We start from the raw sequence: 25,408 nt of genomic DNA, 5'->3' as shown, positions 1-25,408 counted from the left end.
TTAGCATGGAGGCCTTTGCTCGATACCTGTCGCAGTCGAGGCGGTCACGACACAAAGCAGAGACCACAAGCAGTCTCAGTTGGCAACACTTTATTAGTGAACATGGCTGATCTTTTATACACTTTCCAATTGTTTACCCTTCTTCTACCTTAACTATTGGCCACAATAAGTCAATACCATGCTATTGGTGAAAAGTTATAGTTACTTCACCTAACTTTCTAAAAATGCTTCATCCAGCTGCAAAGTGCTCTTATCTTTCTTCTCTCGATCTCCTTGGTTACAGCCTTGAAGAAAGCTCCTTATCAGCTTCTTCTTACTTCTCGGCTTCTTCTTGCTCCTTTAGCTAACAGGCCCGCTGTTAGCCCCTTCCACAGATACCAATTTGAACACTTTCATCTCCCCATAGTTTCATGCGTTATAAGGAAAAAGAGTCCTTTCTCCATAGCTTACAAGAGGATTTCAGCTCCAAAACAAGGCCTCTTCTCCTCCCTCCCATCTGAGACTTAACTTCTTCCTCACTGACCTTGATGTCTTCATGCTGCTCATTTACATACTTGCATCTTGTTCTTTTTTTTCACTCAAGGGAGGATTGAAGCACTGAAAGGGTTAACATCACACCTGAGGCCTACCTGACCCACTGGTAACTTGTGGCAGCGAGCTGCGTCTGGGCTGTATCAGGATCGACCTCATGGTTGGTCTTTGGTTTTCTGCACGGGCTGCAGAGGTCTCTGGTCTCAGCCGCACTGGGGGAAGGAGATTTGATGATAAGATTTTCACAGCTGTGGCTAGACCTGCTCTGCCCTGGGCTCTGTAGCCTCCCCTGCCTTCCTGCCTGGCAGCTGCTGGAGCCTGGCCCAGCCAGAATGGGGCCCATTGGGGGGAAAGCGGCAGGCACCTTGGGGAGGGGGAAAGGGGCCTGGCCTGCAGCAGAACCTTCCAGCCAGTCCTGGCTGGGAACAAGGACCGGAGCCAGGGCCCCCCACCTCCTCACCGACCGGAAAGGAGAGTTCCTAGGTTTTTCATCTTTAACATGTATGTTTCGCGGAGGCATGTCCAGCTTCTCAGTGGTTCAACAGACTGTCAGACCAAAAGCTTTGCATCACTTCCCTGAATTTCCTCCCATTCCAAACCAGGACAGGTGTGTACATCCACCCCAGCTGCTCCTTGGGTACCACCCCTAACTGCCTGAGTAAGCCTGTGTAGGTACCATGCCCTGGGGAATCACTTGTGCCAGAGCGCAGCTCCCCTTTGTGCTCTTTCTCCCATTTCCCAAGTCTGCTAAAAGCTGACCATTGTCATGATATTTAGAGTTACAATGGTTTGCATAATTACCTGACTTTGCACATCTAGCACACAAGAACTGACTCTTATTTCCTTTCTGCCTTTGTGTTACCTGTTTTGTCTTGCACTTATTATTCACCTGTCTCTGTTGTCCACCCCCACTGGATGCCTGGGTTGGCTGTATAGCAGCAGGCAAAACTGATATTTTTTATTCTACAGAACGCACTTTAGAGCATGCTTGGAACATATCTGTTAATGTGGGGTTGCCTGGAAGAGCCTCTATGATCTTTTTACAATCTTTGTTGGCGTTATCTTTTGCTAATTGCTTACAGAAAATCTGTCTCAAGTTATCATCCTCAACCTGCTTTTCTAAGGCCCCTGCAATTTTCTCAACTAATGGTAGAAATGGTTAATTTATTCCTTGAGTTATTGTCACATATCGTGGCCTGGGAGCAGCCGTTTCTATAGTTTTTAACAGTGCCCCAATGTTAGTGTTCAGAAACACATAATCACGAAAATGATTATATGTCAGTGCTTTTATTAAGAGCTCTGGGAATCAGGGGTATTTCAACCCAAATCTGACTCCAATCATACATTCGAGATGAACATGTTTTTATATTCTAACGTTATATAACTTTCACGTTAATTATTAAACTTTTATTGTTCTATTGTATACATAGATTTCAGCCAAGCATAGCCCCCCCTTAAATTTCCCACATAGTTTCTCATGATTCTTCTTATGATTATACAATAATTATATTTAATTACTAAACAATCATCACATCTAACAATTATATCATTTATCATACTGCTTACACAGGTGTGTAGTTAAGGGGAATAAAAGGATATTTATTGAAAGGCCTTCAAAGGTCACACGCTGGCACTACCAGAGACATGGCTTTGGCTCTGCCCGGATGGCTCCAAGATGGAAGCGAAAGAGGGCTTGATGTCTTGGTTTGAAAAGGAAGTGAGTTTTTTGGGAGTTTGGTGGTCCAACCAATAGGTGGTCAGATTTGAATATTGGCACCTGGTGTGGCCACTGAGGACATGGATACGCCTCTGAGAACACAGAGGGTTAAAAGCAGAGAACTCCCAGGGGGAAGCTCTCTTGGTTCTGGTGGGTGAAGGAGGTCAGACCTCCCCTGCCCAGCTGTGGTCTTGGTGGGGGAGAGGAAGCCATGTCGGGTGAGGTAGGCCAGGGTCTTGGACAGAGAAGGGACGTGAAGGCCACAGCAGGATGGAAGGGTGGAGGAGCACTGAGAGGCATCGGGCAGCCACCCCCTCCCCCCTCCTCCCGCCCCAGGTGAGAGAGAGAGAGCGCTGGTGCCTGTGCTTGTGCCACCTTGAAATTTTATAGCACGGCGGGCTGAGAAGGAGAAGGGCGGGGGGGGCGGGGATGTGGCGAGAAGGTTCCCAGCAGCAGGGCAGCCTTGGGAGTTCTGGACTGGCAGAGCCTGAGATTTTAACCCTTTTATTGGATGATGGAAACCTTACAAATGCTGATCCTCCTCGAGATGAATGAGAAGAGAGATAGAGAGAAGAGGATATGGGAAAATGTGATGCAAGTTTGTGCAAGTGAAAGATGTCCAAGAGATGTCCATATATGAAAACCCACACCTTACTATTCCCTTATATGAAACCCAGACCCACCCAACAAACAGCACAAAGTCAAAAAAAAAAAAAAAAAAAACAACAAAACTAGAAAGCTGTAACCCAAGGTATCATCTGCCTCCATTAGTCCTCAAAATCTCTAAATTGCACAGGTTGGAACAACACTTGACCCAGATGTTTAATATCAAATGGGGCAAGCAGATCAGTGTTTATACCCTGATAACTTGCATAACTTCTGAAGAACCAATCCCATATTTTGCTACTTTATCTTTTAAACCTTGCATGACTTTCCATGCAATGACATCATGCCTGTTGACTTGTCACATATTGGGAACAGCCTTCAACACAGGAAAGGCTTGGACACCCCCTTGTGGAGCTACACTGCCTCCCTGATTCTCCTGCATACTTCCTGCAGATGCTTGAACAACTGCGTGACTTTCCCCTGTTTCTCCTGCCCCTGCATCTACGGTCTTGATAATGCCCTCCCTAGGTGTCCTGTTCTGTAACACTTTTAAAAGAGTGCCCCACGTAACAGCTAATTCAAATGCGTCCTTATCTCCACTGGAGATTTTTTGCCACAGCTGGTCTCCTAGTGACTGTCAAGTGTCTAAACTAAAAGCAGACCCAGCGTCGACTGAAAATCCATGAGCCTTTGCCCAACAGAGCAGGGCACGCATGGAAGGATCCGATACAGCAACTCCCATGCATCGCAATGCATCCTTCCACACAGAAAGCACGATTTGTTCCTCTGTAGAGGTTTAATTGCCCACCCTGAAGGGAACCTCTTGCCAGCAGTCTGTCTAAGCAGTGGTTTGCTCTGGAACACAAACTCTGGCATGCTGAGGACTCATCTTGACTAGCGTCTAAGCTGGTTCTACTACCTGTGGCCACAAAAGACCAGTCTCCTCTAGGAAGGTGTGGGAAAATCACGGTACATCTTGTTTTGGAGGGGGTAGGGCAATTCTGAGCCTTCAGTCTTGGCTGCAATGACGTAGGAGATTACCAGACTCGAGTTTGGCAGTCTTGGCTGCACTGAACTGTGGGGTCCACCAGATGTCGCTGTTGTATAAAGAATGGATGAATGAAGCAACATAGACGCCTAGGTTCTGAGACGGCAAAATGAGAAATTTATTAGACAGCACACATTCTTTTATAGACAATTCCGAGAAAGCTGGACCTGATTGGTCCTTAATCAACACCTCTCACACCACTGGCTAATTAAGAACAACACTTTTCTTGTAAACATCTTACAAGTAAACAACACATTCAAAACACCAGCTGCAAAGATTAAGGATTGTTCCAATTCTTTCTCTGAACTTTCTCAAAACTTCCCAGAGCAATGCCTGGGAAAATTTATCTGACTCTCTCTCTGACCAGACTGTCAGCATCCACACTTTGGCTTGTGCTTTTTCAGATGAAACATCAGTTTGATCTTGGGTTTGTAATACCAACAACATTTCCAATGCTATCTCCCCTAGATAAGGCACAGGAAATTGCTGAAGATACCTGAAATACAAGAACTCAAGAATATTATATTAGCAGAGGATGTAGAATAAAGGAGGGAGTTGGAGTACAGAACCATACTGAATTGTCAGAGGTTATTATATGAATGGTCACATATAGAATAATAGGTGGTGGTTGCACCATGCAATCCATTCATATAAACAATTCCATTTTCCCTGTGGCTAATATTTTGGGAGAAATACCATCTGGAAGAATTTCAATCTTCACCCATGTTTTGTACTGGAGGTGTACAACCACAGTATTTTGGCCTGCAACTCTTTCAGTTTCTTGCAGTGCCCAAACTACAGCTTGAATCTGTTTTTCTATCAGGATATAATGTACAGTTAGCAGAGCTTTGAAATGCCTTGGACCAAAATCCTATAGACTTTTTCAGCTTTTGGACCCAGTCATCTGCCACAATCCCCATGAGGCTATATAATCTAAAATTGTTATCTCTAATTCAAAATTCCTTGCATGTGTTGCTTGCTCACTTCCCCCTCTTCTGCGATGGGCTACAGAGTAGAATTGAAGTCACAAAAGGTGATGATCACAATTTGAGAAAAGGACAATGTACTGGAAAGAGCAATGAGATAATAAAATGAACAGCAGCAACAATATTAATAACAAAAGTGTGAAAAATAGTGTGATTCACGTGCAAAATGCTCACTGACCTGTGTCATGCTCCCCTGACTCAGAAGTGAGTTCTTCCCCCTGTTCCCAGAAAATGACATAAGGTGGTATAGAATAACTTCTGGGTGCTAGCCATGTCCCTCCTGGTCAATGAAAAAATTAATCCTGTACTGGTTGGAACTAGGACATTATCCACCCCTTACTCTATATCACCTACCTCATGTCCCGTTCCTACACCTTTCAAATATATATATGTATATGTATATGTATACTTATATACACAAGCATGGAAATAATTTCCATAGTCAAAAGCCATCCTTTCAAGAGAGCTATTGAGTTCATTCAGTCAATGACTGTAGGTTCTATCCATCCTAGATGCCTTCCAGGCAACAAGGGCTGGTGTGCTGTTGCCTGACTGCAAGCTACATTAGGAGCTCATGACTGGTGTATCTGCAGCAGTCCATCCTCATTGTCTATGGGAGTTATGACATACAGTGGCAGCATCATTTGGAATCCAATCTTATACAATTCAAGATTATAGACTGTTCTCACCCAAAAATCAAATCCCCTTGAGGTACACATCATGTTTCCCCATCCCTCTGCATTACCCATCAAGCGCACTGGGGTTCTTGAGCAAAAACAATCCCACGGATCAATTTGCTTTTTCTTGAGGCAGGACTAATCCAAACTGTCTTTCCTCACACATTCCTCATATCCACAACAGGGAATTTAACGCCTTCTACAGTATGTGGAGGTTTTGATTGGGCAGGGCCAACTCGATTGGAGGAGCGTCTTGTGTTAACTAATCATGTGGCCTTTGCTAAATGAAGATCCCAGTGTTTGAATATCCCACCATCCATTGCATTGAATAGGGTTTTTAATAGTCCATTGTAGCATTCAACTTTCCCAGAGACTGGTTCATGGTAAGGAATAAGATACCCCCACTCAATCCCAAGCTCTCTGGCCCAGGTGTCTATGAGGCCATTTTTGAAATGAGTCCTGTTGTCCAACTTAATTCTTTCTGGGGTTCTATGTCACCACAGGACTTGCTTTTCAAGGCTCAAGATGGTGTTCTAGACAGTGGTGTGAGGCACGAGGAATGTCCCAAGTTTTCCAGTGGTTTTTTTCCACCATTGTCAGCATGCAGTGCTTGCCATGGCAGTTGGAGGTCACTTGGGGCATAATAATCATGAAATTATAGAGTTCTCAATATTTGGTGAAATCAGGAGGAATATCGATAAGACTTCTACATTAGACTTCCAGAGGGCAGACTTTGGCCTGTTTAGGAGACTTATTATGAGAGTTCCTTGGGAAGTAACCCTTAAAAACAAAGGAGTCCAGGAAAGGTGGTGTCATGATCTGCTTGTACAAGTGGGGGTCGTGATGATTTGTTTTACTGATCTCAGAGTGCAAAGGACACACAGCAGGGGACTTTCAGTTTAATCGCAGCAGTGCACTTTTATTGGGAGCCAACAACAACAATGTGACAGAGGAGAGAGAGAGATATATAAAGAAAAAAAAGTAAAGGAGAGAGGGAGAGAGAGAGAGAGAAGGGGGGGGGGGTATAGCTATCAACAGAGACACCAAATAATCATGGTCCAGCCAATAGATTGGTCTTCATTCCGTGGCAGATCACCAAAGTTACCTCAGAAAGTTAGTTTTTATAGTCTTTCTCTAAAGTGAGTGGTATCTAGCCAAGAGGTGGGGAAATTCATAGGCTATTGTGATGAGCTGGGGTCGTGAATCAGGTGTAAGCATACAGAGCAAGCCGTTACTTGCAAGTCCCTGCTCGAAGCAGTGTACCATGGCGGCACAGCAAGCACACCTGCAAACAATCACTTGGCAAGCATCCACTTTAACCAGGCCAGAACTATAGTCAGGGTCTTCAGGGTTTTAGTCTCTGTCCTTGCGATGGTCGTGAGACAAATGAGGGAAACTTTGGACCGTCTCTTACAGGTGGGCATGCTTCAAAACAGTGATGATGAGGGAACAGGAACAGACAGTCCCTGTGTACTGAAAGATGAGTCGATGAGACAAATGTCCAGCCTGGATGGGCAAGAAGGTTTTGAAGGGACTCAGGAATAAAAAAGAGGATGTATCATCTTTTGAAGGAGGGTCAAGTTTCTCGGGTAGTATTTAAAGGAGTTGCTAGGGCATGTAGAAAAAAAAAATAGGGAGGCCAAAGCCCAGTTCGAACTTAATTTGGCACCTTGTGTGAAGGATAATAAAAATTGTTTTTACAAATATACTAATGGCAAAAGGAAGCAGAAAACCAACCTCAGTTCTCTATTGGATGCGGGAGGGAACTTAGTAACTGCAGATGAGCAGAAGGCATAAGTGCTAAAACACCTTCTTTGCCACAGTCTTTAGTGAAAAGAGGGCTTGTCCTCGAGAACTGTTCTCCTGTGATCACACATGGTGTCAGGGAGCAGAATGGTCCTCTTGTTATCCACGAGGAGGAAGTCAGAGAACTGCTGAGCCACTTGGATGTTCATAAATCCATGGTCCCAGATGGGATACATCCCAGGATGATGAGGGAGCTGGCAGATGAGCTTGTGAAGCTGGTCTCCATCATTTACCAGCAGTCCTGGCTCACTGGTGAGGTTCCAGATGACTGGAAGCTGGTCAATGTGACACCCATTCATAAAAAGTGTGGGAAGGAGGATCCTGGAAATTATAGGCCAGTAAGTCTGACCTCAGTACCAGGTAAGGTAACAAAACAGTTTATACTGAGTGTCATCCCGCAGAACTTACAGGATGGCCAGGGTATCAGACCCAGTCAGCATGGGTTCAGGAGGGGTAGGTCATGTTTGACCAACCTAGTCTCGTTTTATGACCAGGTGACCCGCCTGGTGGATGAGGGAAAGGCTGTGGGTGTTGTCTACTTGGACTTCAGCAAGGCCTTTGACACTCTCTCCCACAGCATACTCCTGGAAAAGCTGACAGCCCATGGCTTGGACAGGAGCACTCATTGCTGGGTTAAGAACTGGCTGGATGGCCAGGCCCAGAGAGTGGTGGTGAACGGTGCAGAATCCAGCTGGCGGACAGTCATCAGTGGTGTCCCTCAGGGGTCTTTGCTGGGGCCAGTTCTGTGTAATATTTTTACTGATTACATAGATGAGGGTGTTGAATCTTTCATTAGTAAATTTGCAGACAACACTAAGCTGGGAGCATGTGTTGATCTGTTGGAAGGTAGGAGGGCTCTGCAGAGAGACCTGGAATGGTTGGATAGATGGACATAGTCCAATAAGATGAAGATTAATATGTCCAAGTGCTGAGTCCTGCATTTTGGCCACAATAAACCCCTGCAACATTATAGGCTGGTGATGGTGTGGCTGGAAAGTGTCCAGGCAGAAAGGGACCCAGGGGTGCAGGTTGACAGCCAAATGAACATGAGCCAGCAGTGTGCCTTGGTGGCCAAGAAAGCCAACAGCATCCTCGCCTGTATCCAGAATAGTGAGGCCAACAGGACCAGGGAGTTCATTCTTCCCCTGTACTTGGCACTGATGAAGCTGCAACTTGAATACTGTGCCTAGTTCTGGGCCCCTTGGTGTAGGAAGGACGTTTAGACACTTGAGTGCATCCAGAAGAGAGCAACGAGGCTGGCGAGGGGCTTGGAACACAAGCCCTATGAGGAATGACTGAGGGAGCTGGGGTTGTTTAGCCTGGAGAAAAGGAGACTCAGGGTTGACCTTATCGCTCTCTACAACTACCTGAATGGTATTTGTAGTCAGGTGTGGGGTTGGTCTCTTTTTCCAGGTAGCAACTGACGGAACAAGAGGGCACACTCAGAAGCTGTGCCAAGGGAAATATATGTTGGATATTAAGAAAAAGTTTTTTACAGAAAGGATGATAAAGTACTGGAATTGTCTGCCCAGGTTGGTGGTAGAGTTGCCATCTGTGGATGTGTTTAAATAAGACTGGATGTGGCACTTGGTGCCATAGTCTAGTTGAGGTGTTTGGGCTGGGTTAGACTTGATGATCTCTTTAGGTCTCTTCCAACCTAGTGATTCTGTGTGACTCTGTGTGTCTGTGGCAGTGTGATCTAATTGGTCTGCCAGGCCTCCTGTTAGGGGTTAGGCTTTTTATTTTTATTTCTGTTAGGGAATTTTCTTCCCAATTGTTCCCCCAGAGATGATGAACAGATGGTATTTAAGAGACAAAAGGTGTAGCTGGACATCTTGGAATTCCATTGAAATTGCCCTGGTGGAGAAGGGAGGAAGGGGTGTGGTTGCAAGTGTGTCTTGGGATAATTGGGGTTTCCTATTCAAGCTCGCTGTGTGGTCCCCACAATCAATTTTCTGTATGTAGCATCAGTGGCATGTTGTGTGGGAGGGACTTTCCCTCTGAACATCCAGCCCAGCACTGGCAGTCAGGGTGCCACGAGGAGCTGTGCTTCCATGTCAGTCACTTCTGAAGCATCTTGAAACCCTTCATTAGCTACCAGTATCTCTTTTTCATTTGGAGTGTAATAGGCCTTGGATCCTTTGTATCCCTGACTCCAGAACCCCAGGTCTCCCCAGGTACTTTCTGCCAGAGACTCCAGGAAGGAACATTTTTCCTGGCTCCTGAATAGAGCACATTTTTCACATCTTGCCATTTCCCGACTGGACCGAGGACTACTGCATGACCAATCTCTGTTGTCGTAAGCCCCCAGCTGGGTAATAATTACCATTGACTCCATGATTCCAGAAGGCTGATAAATCACTTTATTATTCTATACAATACAATACAATACAATACAATACAATACAATACTATACTGTACTGTACTATACTATACTATTAAGAAAAAACCCATCACCCTTGCAGACAGTCCAATACAGCTTTGACCAGATTGGTCAATTAAATCCAAACACTATCACCAGTGACCAATAAGGAAATCACCCTTTGGTAAACAAATCTCCATAACACATTCCACATGTGCACAGCAACAGGTGCAGCAAGTGGCGATAAGAATTGTTTATCATACTTTTCTCTGATCTTCTCAGAGCCTTCCCCAGAAAAAATGCCTGGCAAAGTTGTGGCTGCTGCTCTCTATGGATAGAGCTGTGGCTACAAATCTCCTGTTGAATTTGTTTAGAAGCTTGTTGTTGTTCAGGACCCCACTTGAAATCATTCTTCCTCATCACATGATAGAGAGGACTTACAATCTGACTGTAGTCTGGGATATGCATCCTCCAAAAACCCACATTGTCTAGGAAAGCTTGTTTTTCCTTTTTGCTGGTTGGTCATAGGACATAGCTCCTATTTTGTTGACCACGTGTATTGGAATCTGACAATGGCCATCTTGCCATTATACTTACAGTCTGGCTGTACTCTGGGATGTTGTCATGAGCCATCCTCACGGACGGGTTTCATGATGGCTTGTGAATTTGATTTCAGGGTGCAAAAAACTCGACACGGTACAAGGGGAGTTTGCACTGATAATCAAAACAAATGCATCTTTATTGAATAACCACAGCAAAAATGCTTTGGGGAGGAATTGGGGGGAAAAAGGGAAAAAAATAAGGAAAAGAGAGAGGAAGAGGAAGAAAGGTATATAGCTACCAAACATAGAACAGCGAAGTCCTTCGATGTCCAGCCAATGGAGTTCACCAGGTCACATCCAGGGAGATCTCAGGGGTGCAGTTCATGTGAACTCTAATTTTACTCTTTTTTGATGGGAGAAGGGGATGAATCTTGAAACTGAATCAAAGGTAGTGTATTGAATCTTTGGGGGGGGAAAGAATGGTGTTTAGAGAAGGGTACACACAGTCCATGTTCTCAGCAGTGGTTGAGAGCCATTGTCTTCTTGGTCGATTGCTCGCACCTGCAACATCCATCTTGCTTTGGTCAGCTTGTCTCCCCCCACACACCTCCCCCAGGTTGGGGGTTTCAGTCACAGTCCTTGGAAAGAGTGGGGAGAAGGCCTTTTCACATAGGAGTTTCATGTCTTGGTTTTTGATGGAGAGGCTTCTTACATCTCAATCTGTCTGTCACAGCAGTTGCAAACGAGTGAGAGGGGTCTTCTGTGGGGGACCACCTAGAACTCAGGAGAAGTCCAGCCAGGCGGAGAGGTGGGACAGCTTCCAAGGCTATTGTTGCAAAAAGGGCAAGGTGGCCCCTTTTTTTCCTTTTCATTGGCTTCACTGTAGCATACAGTAAACACACCTGTGAACAATAGCTTAGCAATGCTCTCAGGTCTCGGGGCCCTTGGCATGTAACTTTCTCCAGCAGGGCCAGAGATTTCAGGCAGGGGTATTTTCTTCAGTGGTCTCCAATGACAATTGTGAGGCAAATGAGAGGAACTTCAGACAGAGTCTCACAGATGTGCATCCTCCAAAAACCCCCAGTGCCTAGGAAAGCCTGTGTTTCTTTCTTGCTGGTGGGTAGGGACATAGCAGTTATCTTATTAATCACCTCTGTTGGAATCTGTCTGCATCTATCTTGGCACTTCACTCCTAGGAACTGAATTTCCTGGGCAGGCCCCTTGACTTTGCTTTATGGCAAACTGGCCTTCGGGAGGATCTGGATTATCTTCTCCCTTTTCTCAAAAACTTCCAGTGCTGTGTTGCCCCACATGATGATATCATTAATGCATTGCAAGTGCTCTGGAGCTTCATCCTTTCACAGTGCAGCCTGGATCAGTCCATGACAAGTAGTGGGTCTTTGTTTCCACCTCTGGGGCAGTGGACCCTTCTGCAGTAGGACTCCTTAGGGTGAAAGAAAAACAGTACATTTGAGGCAGAGTAGAAATTTTCCAAGGTAGAAATCCATTTTGATTTAAGTGAAATGTGCATCTTTGAGTTAAGTCTGTAGCTTGCTGTTTAGTCTGACGGCCTGTTCTCTCAAAAGGCCTGTGCTTAGAAAGACTGCTTCAGCCAAAAGACAAGGGGGAAGGAGGAGGGCAGACAGAGCAAGGCAACCTGACCCAAGAGTTCTTTCTGAAAAATTAGTAGCAAGTGTCAAGCGAAATCAGTAAAATGAATATGTATGAACCTATTGTGAAATTGTATGCATATGTATTTCAGAGAGAGATAAAAAAAGAAGTATGCATGTCATTTAAGAAAACAATTCCCACATGCGTCAAGCAGGGTAATAAACATACCAGCTTTACAACTTTCACAAAAGTTGTGGAGTTTTGTTTATCTCTGCAAAACACATTGTTGTCAATACTGCACTAACCGAGACTGTGATGCCCATCCATAAGAAGACTCGTAAACTGGAGAGCCAAGGAGTGGTCACTAAGAGTCGCTCACCATTTAATAGCCCCATAGGGCCTGTGTGTAAGTCTAATGAGGAATGGAGACTGACAATGGGCTATCATGGCATGAATGAAGTTATGCCATCACTGAGTGCTGTCATGCTGGACATGCTGGAACATCAGTATGAACTGGAGTCCAAGGCAGCAAAATGGTGCTGCTATTGTTAATGCTTTTTTCTCTATTCCTCTATCAGCAGAGTGTAGGCCACAGTGTGCTTTCACCCAGAGGGGCGTGCTGGACACCTGGAAACTGTCGCTGTTGAGATGGTCACAACACAAAGCAGAGACCACAAGCAGTCTCAGTTGGCAACTCTTTATTATTGAACATGGCTGACCTTTTATACACTTTCCAACTGTTTATGCTTCTTCTACCCTAACTATTGGCCACAATAAGTCAACATAACACTATTGGTGAAAAGTTACAGTGACTTCAACTAACTTTCTAAAAATACTTCGTCCAACTGCAAGGTTCTCTTAGCTTTCTTCTCTCGGTCTCCTTGGTTACAGCCTTGGAGAGAGGTCCTTATCAGCTTCTTCTTATCTCTCAGCTTCTTCTCACTCCTTTAGCTAACAGGCCCGCTGTTAGCCCCTTCCACAATTCCTCCTTTTTGTTTTTGAACTGTAAATACAGCTGCTATGGATTTTTGCAGGGTCCTTTGCAAAAATCCAGGAAGACAGGGGAAACACAAAACCACAATCACAACCATCAACAAAATTCCCATTTTTGTGTTCCAGGGCAGATGGGCAGTGTGGCCGGCTGGCTCCTAAAATTCCGCAATATATAGGATGGTTCTCAGACTCAAGCTGGCACCAGTGCCAAGTCAGGCTGATTTGACATTGCCAAGTTGCTCCTTCAATCTACCACCAAGAACCGGGGCAGGTGAGTTTTGTTTGCCCGGAAACAGATGCGGGGTTTTTTTTTGGGGACCTGGGGTTGAGAGTGGCCGGCAGGATCCTGAAATTCCACAATACGCAGGATGTTTTCCAGACCCAAGCTGACACCAGTGCCAAGTCAGGCTGGTTTGACAGTGCCAAGTGGATCCTGCAATCTGCCTTCAAGAACCGGGGCAGGTGAGTTTTGTTTGCCATGAAAAAGGACCAATGTTTCTGTTCGGCGGCCTGTGGCTGAGAGTGGCCGGCCGGCTCCTAAAATTCTACAGTACGCAGGATGGTACCCAGACCCACGCTGGCCCCCGTGCCAAGTCAGTCTGGTTTGACAGTATCAAGTGTCTCCTGCAATCTGCCAGCTAGAGCCGAGGCAGGCGAGTTATGTTTGCCAGGAAAAAGGAGAGAGGTTTTTCTTCGGGAGCCAGTGGCCAAGAGTGGGCTTTTAGCTCCTGAAACTCCCCAATACGCAGGGTGGTTCCCAGCCCCAGGCTGGCACAAGTACCAACTCAGGCTGGTTTGACAGTGCCATTTGGCTCCTGCAATCTGCCATCAAGAAACGGGGCAGGAGAGTTTATTTTCCCAGGAAAAAGGAGCGAGGTTTCTATTCAGGTCCCCGTGGCCAGAGTGTCCGGCAGGCTCCTGAAATTTGACAAAACGCAGGATGGTTCCCAGACCCAAGCTGGCACCAGTGACAAGTCGGGCTGGTTTGACAGTGCCAAGTGGCTCCTGCAATCTGACATCAGAAACCGGGGCAGGTGAGTTTTCTTTGCAAGGGGGAAAGGAGCAAGGTTTCTGTTTAAGGGCCTGTGCCTGGAGTGGCCGGCTGACTACTGAAATTCCCCAATACGCAAGATGGTTCCCAGACCCAAGCTGGTGTCGCAGTCGAGGCGGTCACGACATAAAGCAGAGACCACAAGCAGTCTCAGTTGGTAACACTTGGCAACAGTTTATTAATGAAAATGGCTGATCTTTTATACACTTTCCAGTTGTTTACCCTTCTTCTACCTTAGCTATTGGCCACAATAATTCAATATCATGCCATTGGTGAAAAGTTACTCTGACTCCACCTAACTTTCTAAAACTGCTTCATCCAGCTGCAGAATGCTCTTATCTTCCTTCTCTCGATCTCCTTGGGTATGGCCTTGGAGAAAGCTCCTTATCAGCTTCTCCTTCTTACTTCTCGCTCCTTTAGCTAACAGGCCCACTGCTAGGCCCTTCCACAATTCCCCCTTTTTTGTTTTTGAACTGTAAATACAGCTGCTATGGATTTTTGCAGGGCCCTTTGCAAAAACCCAAGCAGAGAGGGGACACACAAAATCACAATCACAACCATCAACAAAATTCCCACTCTTAATACAATCGTTCCTGTCCTTCATCCATCTTCAAGTACGGATATATGGTCTTAGCCAGTGTCATCCGCATGTTCTGCTTCATCTGCAGAACCATCGATCCTGTTCTTTCCCGCACGCTCTAGGTAAGGTTTGACACAGCGAGCAGGAACCCATCGAGGACCATTATCTGTCAAAACACAAGCATAACCCCTTCCCCAGGTTATCAGTTCCACTGGACCAGACCATATACCAGTAATCAAATCCTTGACCCATACCTTGACATTTCTATGGAAATTTGGTTGCTTAGAATTCAAAGAAGAAAAATGGCAAAAGATTGGAGATAACTGTGAGTCAGGTAGGGGACGCAAGAAGTTTAACACATAAACAGCTTTATCTAATCTCACTTGAGGTGGCTCCTGTTGCATTCCCCCTTTTTGTTTTTGAACCTGACGTTTAAGAAGTCCGTGAGCTCTTTCAATAATTGCTTGGCCCGTGGGGACATGTGGAATACCTGTTGAATGCTCAATGCCCCAAGCACGAAAGAATGCTTGCATTTTCTGCGAAGCATATGCTGGGCCGTTATGTGTTTTTACATGACACGGAACACCTAGAATAGAAAAGGCATGATAAAAATGACGAATAGCATCTCGAGTTTTTTCTCCTGTGAATGCTGAAGCAACCATTGCATGAGAAAAAGTATCAACTGTAACATGAACATACTTAAAGCGATCAAATTCTGGCATTTTTGTAACATCAGTTTGCCATTCTTCTAACGCAGAAAGACCTCTAGGGTTGGTACCATAATACTGAGTGACAAGAGTCATATGACAAGAGGAAAGAATAGATTTTGCTTCGGCAGTAGACAATTTGAATTGCTGCTGTAAAGCTTGAGCACTCTGATGAAAAAATTGATGGGATAAAATTGCCTGCTGCAACGCATTGGGTACAGTTTTGATTGCAGCAGCAGCTACTAAAGAGTCTACATAGGCATTGCCTTCAGCAAAAAATCCTGGTAATGATGTATGGCTGCGAATGTGCATGATAAAGTAAGAATGTTTTCGAGCACCAATAACTGTCCACAACTTCACTAACATGGTAAACAATGGTTTCTCTTGAATATTATACAACACTGCTTGATCTAAATGCTTAACCAAATGGGCAACATAAACTGAATCAGTAACTATGTTTACAGAACCAGGAAACAAAGTAAAAGCCAAAAGAACAGCAGAAAGTTCAACCAGTTGAGGAGATCCCTGCTGAATCACTGTCTGATATTCCCAGTGATCATCCTTTCTCCAAGCCACAGCTGCTTTTCCGGTTTTCCCGGACCTATCTGTAAAAACCGCTACACCTTCCACTGGAACAGGAGAACAAATTTGCTTGCCTTCAAAAGGGATCTCTTTAGCCAGTGTTAGAACAGGATGAGAAGGCAAATGATACGAGATTTGGCCTGTAAAACAAGATAAGGCAGATTGCAATTCATGATTATTTTGAAAGCACCATTCGAAATACCACTGTTGTACAGGTATCACAATGGTCACAGGGTCCTGTCCCAAAATCTCATGACAACGCCTGCGACCCTTGATGATTATATCTGCAAAAAGCTCATAAAGTCCTGGAGCTGTTTTCCGAGATCTGAAAGATAAAAATATCCATTCCAGAATATGCAACTGATCTTCCCAATTATCATTCCATTGACAGAGTATTCCACATGGTATTTCATGGTCCTTCAAAATAAACAATTGAACACCAACAGAGGGATCTATCCTGTTAACAAATTTGTGTGCTAGGGCTAATTCAACTTCTTCTAGGGTCTTTTTTGCCGCTGAGGTCAATTGCCTCTCATCAGTGGAGGAAGTGATGCCTGAAAGCAAATCAAACAATGGCTGCATCTGATGATTAGTTATGCCTAAATATGATCGAATCCAACCTATTAAACCAACCAATTTCTGTACATCAGTAGCAGTTTTAACATCAATGTCTAACTTTACAGGTTGAGGCATAACTTGAGTGTTGGTCAGCAACATACCTAGGTATTTCCAAGGCATGTGTTCCTGCACTTTCTCTGGGGCAATGATCAAACCAACGGCTTTCAAATTTGTCATAGCACATTGTCTAAGAGCTGACAACTGTTGCTTGTTGTCAGATGCCAACAAGATATCATCCATGTAATGATAGCAGTAGCAGTTTTTAAATTGCTCCCGCACTTTTGACAAGGCCTGTGCCACAAACCATTGACAAATAGTTGGCGATTTTTTCATGCCTTGTGGGAGTACCTTCCATTGATATCTTTTATCAGGTTTCGCATGATTTATAGAAGGCACCGTAAAAGCGAATTTTTCTTTGTCCTGCTCAGCCAATGGAATAGTGAAGAAACAATCTTTTAGATCAATGGCAACTATTTGCCATTCCTGAGGAATCATCGTGGGTGTAGGAAAGCCTGGTTGCAAAGCTCCCATTGTTGCCATTACAGCATTTATCTGTCGTAAATCATGTAAAAGTCTCCATTTTCCCGATTTCTTTTTTATTACAAAAACAGGGGTGTTCCAGGGACTGAATGATTCCTCAATGTGTCCTGCTTGCAATTGTTCTGTAACTAATTCTTGCAGGGCAGTAAGCTTTTCAGTAGTCAGGGGCCACTGGCGAACCCGGACAGGCTTATCTGTCAACCATGTCAGGGGTACAACTGGACGTTCATTGCCCTGCAACACAGTGGCCCCCATTAAAAATCCGTAGTAATTTTGACACCCCATTGAGATAAACAATCTCGTCCCCACAAACTTTGAGGAGTATCGGCAACATAGGGTCTGATGTTAGCTTGTTGGCCATCAGGATGTTTTACATTAATTACAATGGCTGACAGGCCACCTGTTGTAACACCACCCAACCCCAGGAGTCCAAAACTTGCACGAGTAAGAGGCCAGGATTGAGGCCAGCAAAGTCGTGAGAGTATTGTGACATCTGCTCCAGTGTCAATCAAACCTGTTACTGATATAGTTCCTGGATGACATCCACTGGCGGTGAGAGTGCATGTCTTTTCTGGACGGCTCTCTGTTACTTTCTCAGTCCAAAACACTTGAGGTTCTCCTGTCGATCCAAAGCTTCCTGTGCCGCGACTTCGGTCCACTGTATTTGGAACAGAACTCACAAAAGGTATAAGTTGAGCAATGCAAGTTCCTTTCTGAATAGTGACAGGAGGGTCATCAATGGATACCATAGCATGAATCTGCCCTAAATAATCAGCATCAATAAGCCCTAGATGCACATGAATGCCTCTAAGTGTAGTACTTGATCTCCCTATCAAAACCGCACTCAATCCCCGTCCTATCGGACCATAGGCATCAAGAGGCACTTTACATATTTCTTTTGTTAGAATGGTTACTGTGTCAGCGGTGGGTATATCAATCCCTGCGGACCCGCTTGTTGCCCCTGAGAATTGTTCGCAAATGGGTAGCTTTGCAGGGCTGGGAAGACCCGCATTTGCTGTTGCGGTTGTTGGGGTATTTGTTTCCCCACGCGCCCCTTCGCGCTCCTCTTTGGGTTTCCCGGCAATAGCTGACCATTTGCATGATATTTACTCCTGCATTGCTTAGCATAGTGCCCAGATTTAGCACAACGGTTGCATACAACATCACTGCTTGCACTTGGCCTAAATGTTGTTTTCCGGACAGTACACTGTGACTTTACGTGCCCTTGTTGTCCACAATTATAACACTTCGCTGAAGGTCTTAACACTGCAGCAAGAGCTGCCATTTTATGTTCAACTGAACCAACTTTCGAGCAAGCAGTAACCATTTCAGACAAGGTGGGTTCCCCAGGCAAAGTGTCAATAATCTTTCTGCAGTCTGGGTTTGCATTTTCTTTAGCCAATTGTACACACAATTTCTCTCGCAAAGTTTCATCATCTACCTGTTTCTCAATAGCGGCAGCAAGTTTTTCTGCAAACTGCAAAAATGGTTCTCTCGTCCCTTGTTGTATAGTAACATATTTCTGCTTTGGAGCTGCCATTTCCATTGTTTTAGTTAAGGCAGTCATGCCAATTTGCTGAGCTTGTGCCAAAATCGAAGGATCCCACCTTGCCTGTAAATCTGGATTAGCAAAAGGCCCAGAGCCCAGTAGGGCATCAACACCCACAGCATGACGAGGGTCGTGTTGAGGCAACTGCATATTTGTTAAAGCCGTGCGCTCAGCCACTCGCCTCCAAGTTTCTTGAAATACACCATATTGTACTGGCTGGAATAGAATTGTAGCAAGATGAGTGATATCATAAGGTGCAAGCAAATCTGCATTAATCACACGTATTAACTGCATTACCTCTGAGGAATTAATACCATACTGAGCTACTTTCGATTGGAGGTCTTGCACAACCCTCCAGGCAAAGATGTGATGACTGTCGTTCTGTCCTGTTCCAGGAGCTGCTTTGAAAACTGGAAAAGCCATAGGGTTATCACAAGCAACATTTGCATTGGCACTGTTCTCCTGAGGTACTCTTGGAGCACCTAACCTTTCTATGATGTCCCAATTCTTTTCTTCAACTGCTTTCCTCCTAACAAATTCCCAAAACTCCTGAGGGTGTCGAGGAAGCACAGTGACTTGGCATGGAGGCAAAGTCCATGGGGCAGTAAGGCTAGAGCTCTTAGAAGATGAAGGGACCAGAGCTCCTTGCCCCAACACAGGTGTTACTGCGGGAGACTCATCACTTGACTCGCTGTTACTGTCACTGTCAGGTAAAGGAGGATACATCCTTGCAGGTTGTCCAAGCATCTCAGAGGGGAGCGGGGGGGGCAGACGGCTGGACCAGAGAGGAGGGAAGCGGGGGGGGCAGATGGCTGGGCTTTTCTCTCTGCTAGAGACATTTCAGCTAACTGGCGTAGCGGTCTAGTATATACAGGCACCAGCGCGAGCTGCTGCGCAGGTGTGAGATAAGGAGGCTTAGGGATCTGATAAGAAGAAGCTAGGGCAGGTTGCCCAGAAGTTTTGGCAGTTTTCCCAGAAGCCTTGGCAGCTTTCCCAGAAGCTTTGGCACCCAGCCCAGAAGCTCTGGCAGCCTTCCTGGAAGCTTTGGCAGCCTTCCCAGAAGCTCTGGCAGTGTGCCAGGTAACTCCCATGGCATCCGAACTTTCTTCACCAAGTTCCCCATCAGAGCCCCCTTCTACCTCAGAGGCCCCCTCTGCCTCGGCCCCCCCGTCAGGTTCTGTTATCAGCCCCGACTCTTCGTCCGCATCTTGCTCCGTTTCTCTCTCTACTTTCCATTCTTTTAAAGCCTCAAAGAGCGAGTTCCAGGTTACTGCTAAATCAACAGCTGTTTTATCTCCCACTCGAATAATTTGCCAAAGTCTGTCCCCGACATTCTTCCATGCCTTAACACTAAATGCTGTGTCGGGATAAGTGCCAAAATTCTGTGATTTAGCCCACAGCAATATATTACGAAGCGCATAGTCTGACGTATTAATTCCCTTATTTCTTAACAAAACTTTCCATGTAGACAGAACACTTTCTTCCTCTTTAGATAAATTTTGTCCCATTATTACTAGTTGGTGGCTCACCTATTTCCAGGTGTCTTGATTGGAGGGAATCAGGTCCGGACCTCCCTGTGGCTTCCACCTGCCACTCAGCTGCACCAATGCCGCCTCCCCCACTACGTCCCAGTGGGTCACGGTTGCCAATTGCTAGGACCCCGTATGGGCCCCCACCGACTATGTTCTTATCACGTCAGCGGTCACCAAAATGTCGCAGTCGAGGCGGTCACGACATAAAGCAGAGACCACAAGCAGTCTCAGTTGGTAACACTTGGCAACAGTTTATTAATGAAAATGGCTGATCTTTTATACACTTTCCAGTTGTTTACCCTTCTTCTACCTTAGCTATTGGCCACAATAATTCAATATCATGCCATTGGTGAAAAGTTACTCTGACTCCACCTAACTTTCTAAAACTGCTTCATCCAGCTGCAGAATGCTCTTATCTTCCTTCTCTCGATCTCCTTGGGTATGGCCTTGGAGAAAGCTCCTTATCAGCTTCTCCTTCTTACTTCTCGCTCCTTTAGCTAACAGGCCCGCTGCTAGCCCCTTCCACAAGCTGGCACTAGTGCCAGGTCAAGCTGAACTGAAAGCGGGAAGTGGCTCCTTCAATATGCCATCAAGAACCAGTGATGGTGAGTTTAGTCTTCCAGAGGAAACAACCGAGTTTTTTTTTCGGGGCCAATGGCGGGAGTGGCCGGCTGGCTCCAGAAATTCCACATTACGCGGGATGGTTACCAGACCCATGCTGGAACCAGTGCCAAGTTGGGCTGATTTTACAGTGCCAAGTGGATCCTGCAATCTGCCATCAAGAACCGGGGCAGGTGAGTTTTGTTTGCCAGGAAACAGAAGCGGGGTTTATTTTCGGGGGCCTGTGGCTGAGAGTAGCCGGCAGGCTCCCTTAATTCTACAATACACAGGATGGTACCCAGACCAACTCTGGCCCCAGTGCCAAGTCAGGCTGGTTTGACAGTGCCAAGTGGCTCCTGCAATTTGCCAGCTAGAGCCGGGACAGGTGAGTTATGTTTGCCAAAAAAGGAGAGAGGTTCTTGTTCGGGAGCCCATGGCCGAGCGTGGGCTTTTGGCTCCTGAAACTTCCCAACATACGCAGGATGGTTACCGGACCCAAGCTGGCACCAGTGTCAAGTCGGGCTGGTTTGACACTACCAAGTGGCTCCTGCTATCTGCCATACAGAAACGGAGCAAGTAAGTTTTGTTTGCTAGGAAAAAGGAGGGAGTTTTTTCTTCAGGGCAGGTGCCTGCCATCAAGAACCGGGGCTGGTGAGTTTTTTTTGCTAGGAAAAATTAGCGAGGTTTCTGTTAGGGGGCCTGTGGCTGAGAGTAGCCGGCTGGCTCCTGAAGCTCCACAATATGCAGGATGGTTCCCAGACCCGAGCTGGCACCAGTACCAGGTGAGGCCGGTTTGACAGAGCCAAGTGGGTCCTGCAGTATAAAATCAAGAACCAGGGCAGGTGAATTTAGTCTACCAGAGGAAAGAGCTGAGGTTTGTTTTTGGGGCCTATGGCGGGAGGGGCCGGCTGGCTCCTGAAATTCCGTAAAACACAGGATGTTTCCCGGACCCAAGCTGGCACCAGTGCCAACTCGTGCTGGTTTGACAGTGCCAAGTGGCTCCTGAGATCTGCCATCAAAAACCGCGGCAGGTGATGTTGAAGTGAAGGGAGACGACCCATCTTTGATCAGCATCGAACTCCAATTTATTGATTCACCATGCACATTTTTATAATGGTGTTAATTAAGTTCATACATATTGCAAAACCCGAGCTCATCATTGGTCACAGATTACACATTAACCCCTCCTTTTGTTTTCAATACCTGTGGTTTGTTATTGAAACCAAGAGTTGTGTTCTCACCCTGTTATGAAAGATTCTCAAGGCCTCCAGGTTTGTCACTTTGCTTTCCCATACTTTATCCAAGGACAAGGTATTTACTTGTTATTGAAGAAAGGCTTGAGAACTCTTGCTGTTTACAGAAACATGCCTGGGAAACAGGCTTGAGAATTGCTGCTTACAGCTGTCTTTAACTTTTCCATCAGCTCTATATTTTCATGGCCTCTTTCCTTCAAGCCATGTCTGAGTAAAATTCTCCAACAAGGTGAGTTTTGTTTGCAAGGGGGAAAGGAGCAAGGTTTCTGTTCGGGGCCTTTGCCTGGAGTGGCCAGCTGGCTCCTGAAATTCCCCAATACGCAGGATGGTTCCCAGACTCATGCTGGCTCCAGTGCCAAGTGGGGCTGGTTTGACAGTACCAAGTGTCTCCTGCAATCTGCCATCAAGAGCCAGGGCAGGTGAGTTTTGTTTTCCAGGAAAAAGGAGGGAGTTTTTTCTTCAGGGCATGTGGCTGACAGTTGCTGGCAGGTTTCTGAAATTACGCAGGATGGTTCCCAGACCCTAGCTGGCACCAGTGTCAAGTCGGGCTGGTTTGAAAGTGCTAAGTGGCTCCTGCAATCTGCCATCAAGAACCGGGGCAGATGAGGTTTTTTTGCCATGAAAAAGGAGCGAGGTTTTTGCTCGAGGGTCTGTGCCAGGAGCGGCCGGCTGGCTCCTGAAAATTCACAATACGCGGGAGGGTTCCCAGATCGAAGCTGGCACCAGTGACAAGTCAGACTGGTCTCACAGTGCCAAGTGCCTCCGGCAATCTGCCATCAAGAACCGGTGATGGTGAGTTTTTGCCAGGAAAAATGAGCGAGGTTTCTGTTTGGGGGCCTGTGGCTGAGAGTGGCCAGCTGGCTCCTGAAGCTCCACAATATGCAGGATGGTTTTCAGACCAGAGCTGGCACCAGTGCCAGGTCAGGCCTGTTTGACAGTGCCAAGTGGCTCCTGCAATCTGCCATCAAGAACCGGGGACGGTGAGTTTAGTCTTCCAGAGGAAAGAGCCGAGGTTTGTTTCCGGGGCCTATGGCTGAGAGTGGCTGGCTGGCTCCTTAAATTTTTGAAAAACGCAGGATGGTTCCCAGATTCAAGCTCGCACCAGTCCCTGTTCTTCCATGAGGGCATTTAGGGCGCGCAGCTTGGCTTTCTTTTGGGGCCACTGCTCAGTCCAGATAGGCTTGTGGCTTTTCCAGGTGAGATGGGGTATTTCTGGCAGCGCGCTCAACTCAGTGGCCCCAGTCAAAAATCCTGAATGGGAATACATAGGGAAGCACCCCACTGGGATAAAACGTCTCTGCCCCTAAGGGTGATGGGGGCCCTTACCACAAATGGACGGATGGTTGCCAGCTTGCCTTCTGGCCCTTCTACCAGGATGTTGTTCTTGCTCCTCGTGGATACTGTAATTCCACCAATCCCGGAAATCATGCATGCAACAGGTTGTAGATCCCAGTGTGTTGGCCAATCTGAACGGGCGATGATATTCACATCTGCTCCGGTGTCCAGCATCCCTGGCAGGTGGGTCTTCTCTCCTTTGCGGGAGAGGCCGCACTCGATGGTAGGCTTGGATGGTCCCATGACTTGAGCCCACATAGCTGTAGGGTTGAGAGGAATCTGTTCCCTGTGATTCTTTGGGAGTAAAAATGCCTGAGCTATTGGAGTTCCCTTAGAAAGAAAAAATGGTAAGTCCATGCAGTATACCTGCACGAGGATCTCTTGTCCTGGCTGCACTGTCAGCACTTCTGGAACAATGAAGATCTCCTTTGGAGTATTAAGCGAGTCACCTGTAATTAGAATGTCTGAAGGACTCCCTTTAGGTCCATATTTTCCTGTGGAAACATGGTGAACATTCTTATCATTAAAGTCAATGGACAAAGCAGTTACCAGTTACCGGCGGGTACCCCTCTGGGTTATCCCATGGGTTGGGGCTTCTCCTTTGGGTCTGGAACAGCCTGGGTTTGTGCGTGATTGGGTCTTGGTGGCCTTTGATTTGTATTCTGCGCCCAAAGGTCAAACGGGAGCCTCAACGAGTTTAAAGGATGCGGTTGATAGCGTTGCTGATGTTGGGGTCTTTGATAATAATTCCGATGGTATCGGGGAGGTGATCTCTCCTGGCAGTCCTTTATATAATGTCCTAACTCTCCACAGTGATAGCATTTAGCTTGTTCTTTAGAGGTTATGACTGCATATGCACCCGAAACTCCTTCAGCAATACCCTTAGCAACTGCTTGGGCCACTGTATTTTCAGTGGACATGTGACGTGTACAGCATTCTAGCATTTGCTCTATAGTAGGGTCTGAATCCACCGGTAGAGACCTCAAAATGGCCTTACATTTCTCATTTGAGTTGCTGAAAGCAAGCTTACATAAGAGTTCCTTTCTTGCCTCAGCACTCTCTATTTGTTTCTCCAAAGCATCTCTAAGTCTGTCCACAAATTTTATAAAGCTTTCTTCAATGCCTTGTTTTATAGTAGAAAAATGCATTGTTGGCATTGACTCATCCTGCATAAGAAGCAAGGATGTTTTTGCTGCAATTGCTACATCCTGCAGCGCTTCTTTATTTAGTGTTTCCATTTGTACAGCTGGCTTTTGAAAGTCTCCTTCACCGTCCAACTGTTCTACTGTGAAGTTGGTCTTAGTAGCATCAGCAGTATATGAATCTGATAATGTGTTTCTTCCAATGCCTATCCCATAACAAATATTCTGCTGGTGACAGAAGGCATTGTGAAATATTTTTTACATCTTGAGGAAGCAAGACGTGCAGAGAACATGGCTTCTAGGAAATTTCTAAAGATATGTGAACTACGTCCATGTTCCTTAGCTATATTTCTCAATTGCACTAGTTCCTTATTAGAAATTGGTTTCCATGTCTTGATATTAGATTCCCCACCATTCCTTCCTTGCTTGTATTCGACCGGAAAGGCTGTGATTTTCTGTGCTAGGTCCCAGTTCCCAGACTTTGCAGCTTCTATCTCAATAAGAGCCCATGGGTCTATATTATTTGTATCAAAATCAGATTCATCAGAAGAACTCTCATCGTCTGAGGAACGCTGTGAGGGATATGCTACCCGTGAATTCCTTTTTTTTCGTTTAGAAGCGTTTTTCAAGGTTTTCAGTGACTGGCCCGAAGTTGGCACTATTGGGTGAGGGGTAGCAGCGCAGCAGGGACCGGGTTGGGTGGGGAGGTGACGCCGCTGGTAGTCTCTGATCCGTTCGGGTGGCAGGAGGGTTGGGTGGGGGGTTGGAGGGACGTGTGGTGGCAGGGGGGGTGGGCGGGCTGGGGATGCACGCCTCGGGGGTATGGGGGTGCGCAAACAGTGCTGCTGGTTTGGGGTACTGCACGTGTGCGGCTCGGCGCAGGGGGACAGGGTGTGGGCATGGTTCGGGAAAGCGGTGGGAAGGGCCGGGGCGGTCTCGGGAGGGGCGGGGGCGGTGACGGCAGGGAGGGCGGTCGTGGGGGCGGGGGATAGCAGTGATAACAGGGCCGGGGAACGCGGCGGGCGCGGTGGGGGGAGTC

This window comes from Zonotrichia albicollis, chromosome W (assembly GCF_047830755.1).
Source record: "Zonotrichia albicollis isolate bZonAlb1 chromosome W, bZonAlb1.hap1, whole genome shotgun sequence".
NCBI classification, from domain to species: domain Eukaryota; kingdom Metazoa; phylum Chordata; class Aves; order Passeriformes; family Passerellidae; genus Zonotrichia; species Zonotrichia albicollis.
The sequence above is the reverse complement of the archived record's forward strand: the minus strand, read 5'-3'. Positions refer to the sequence as shown.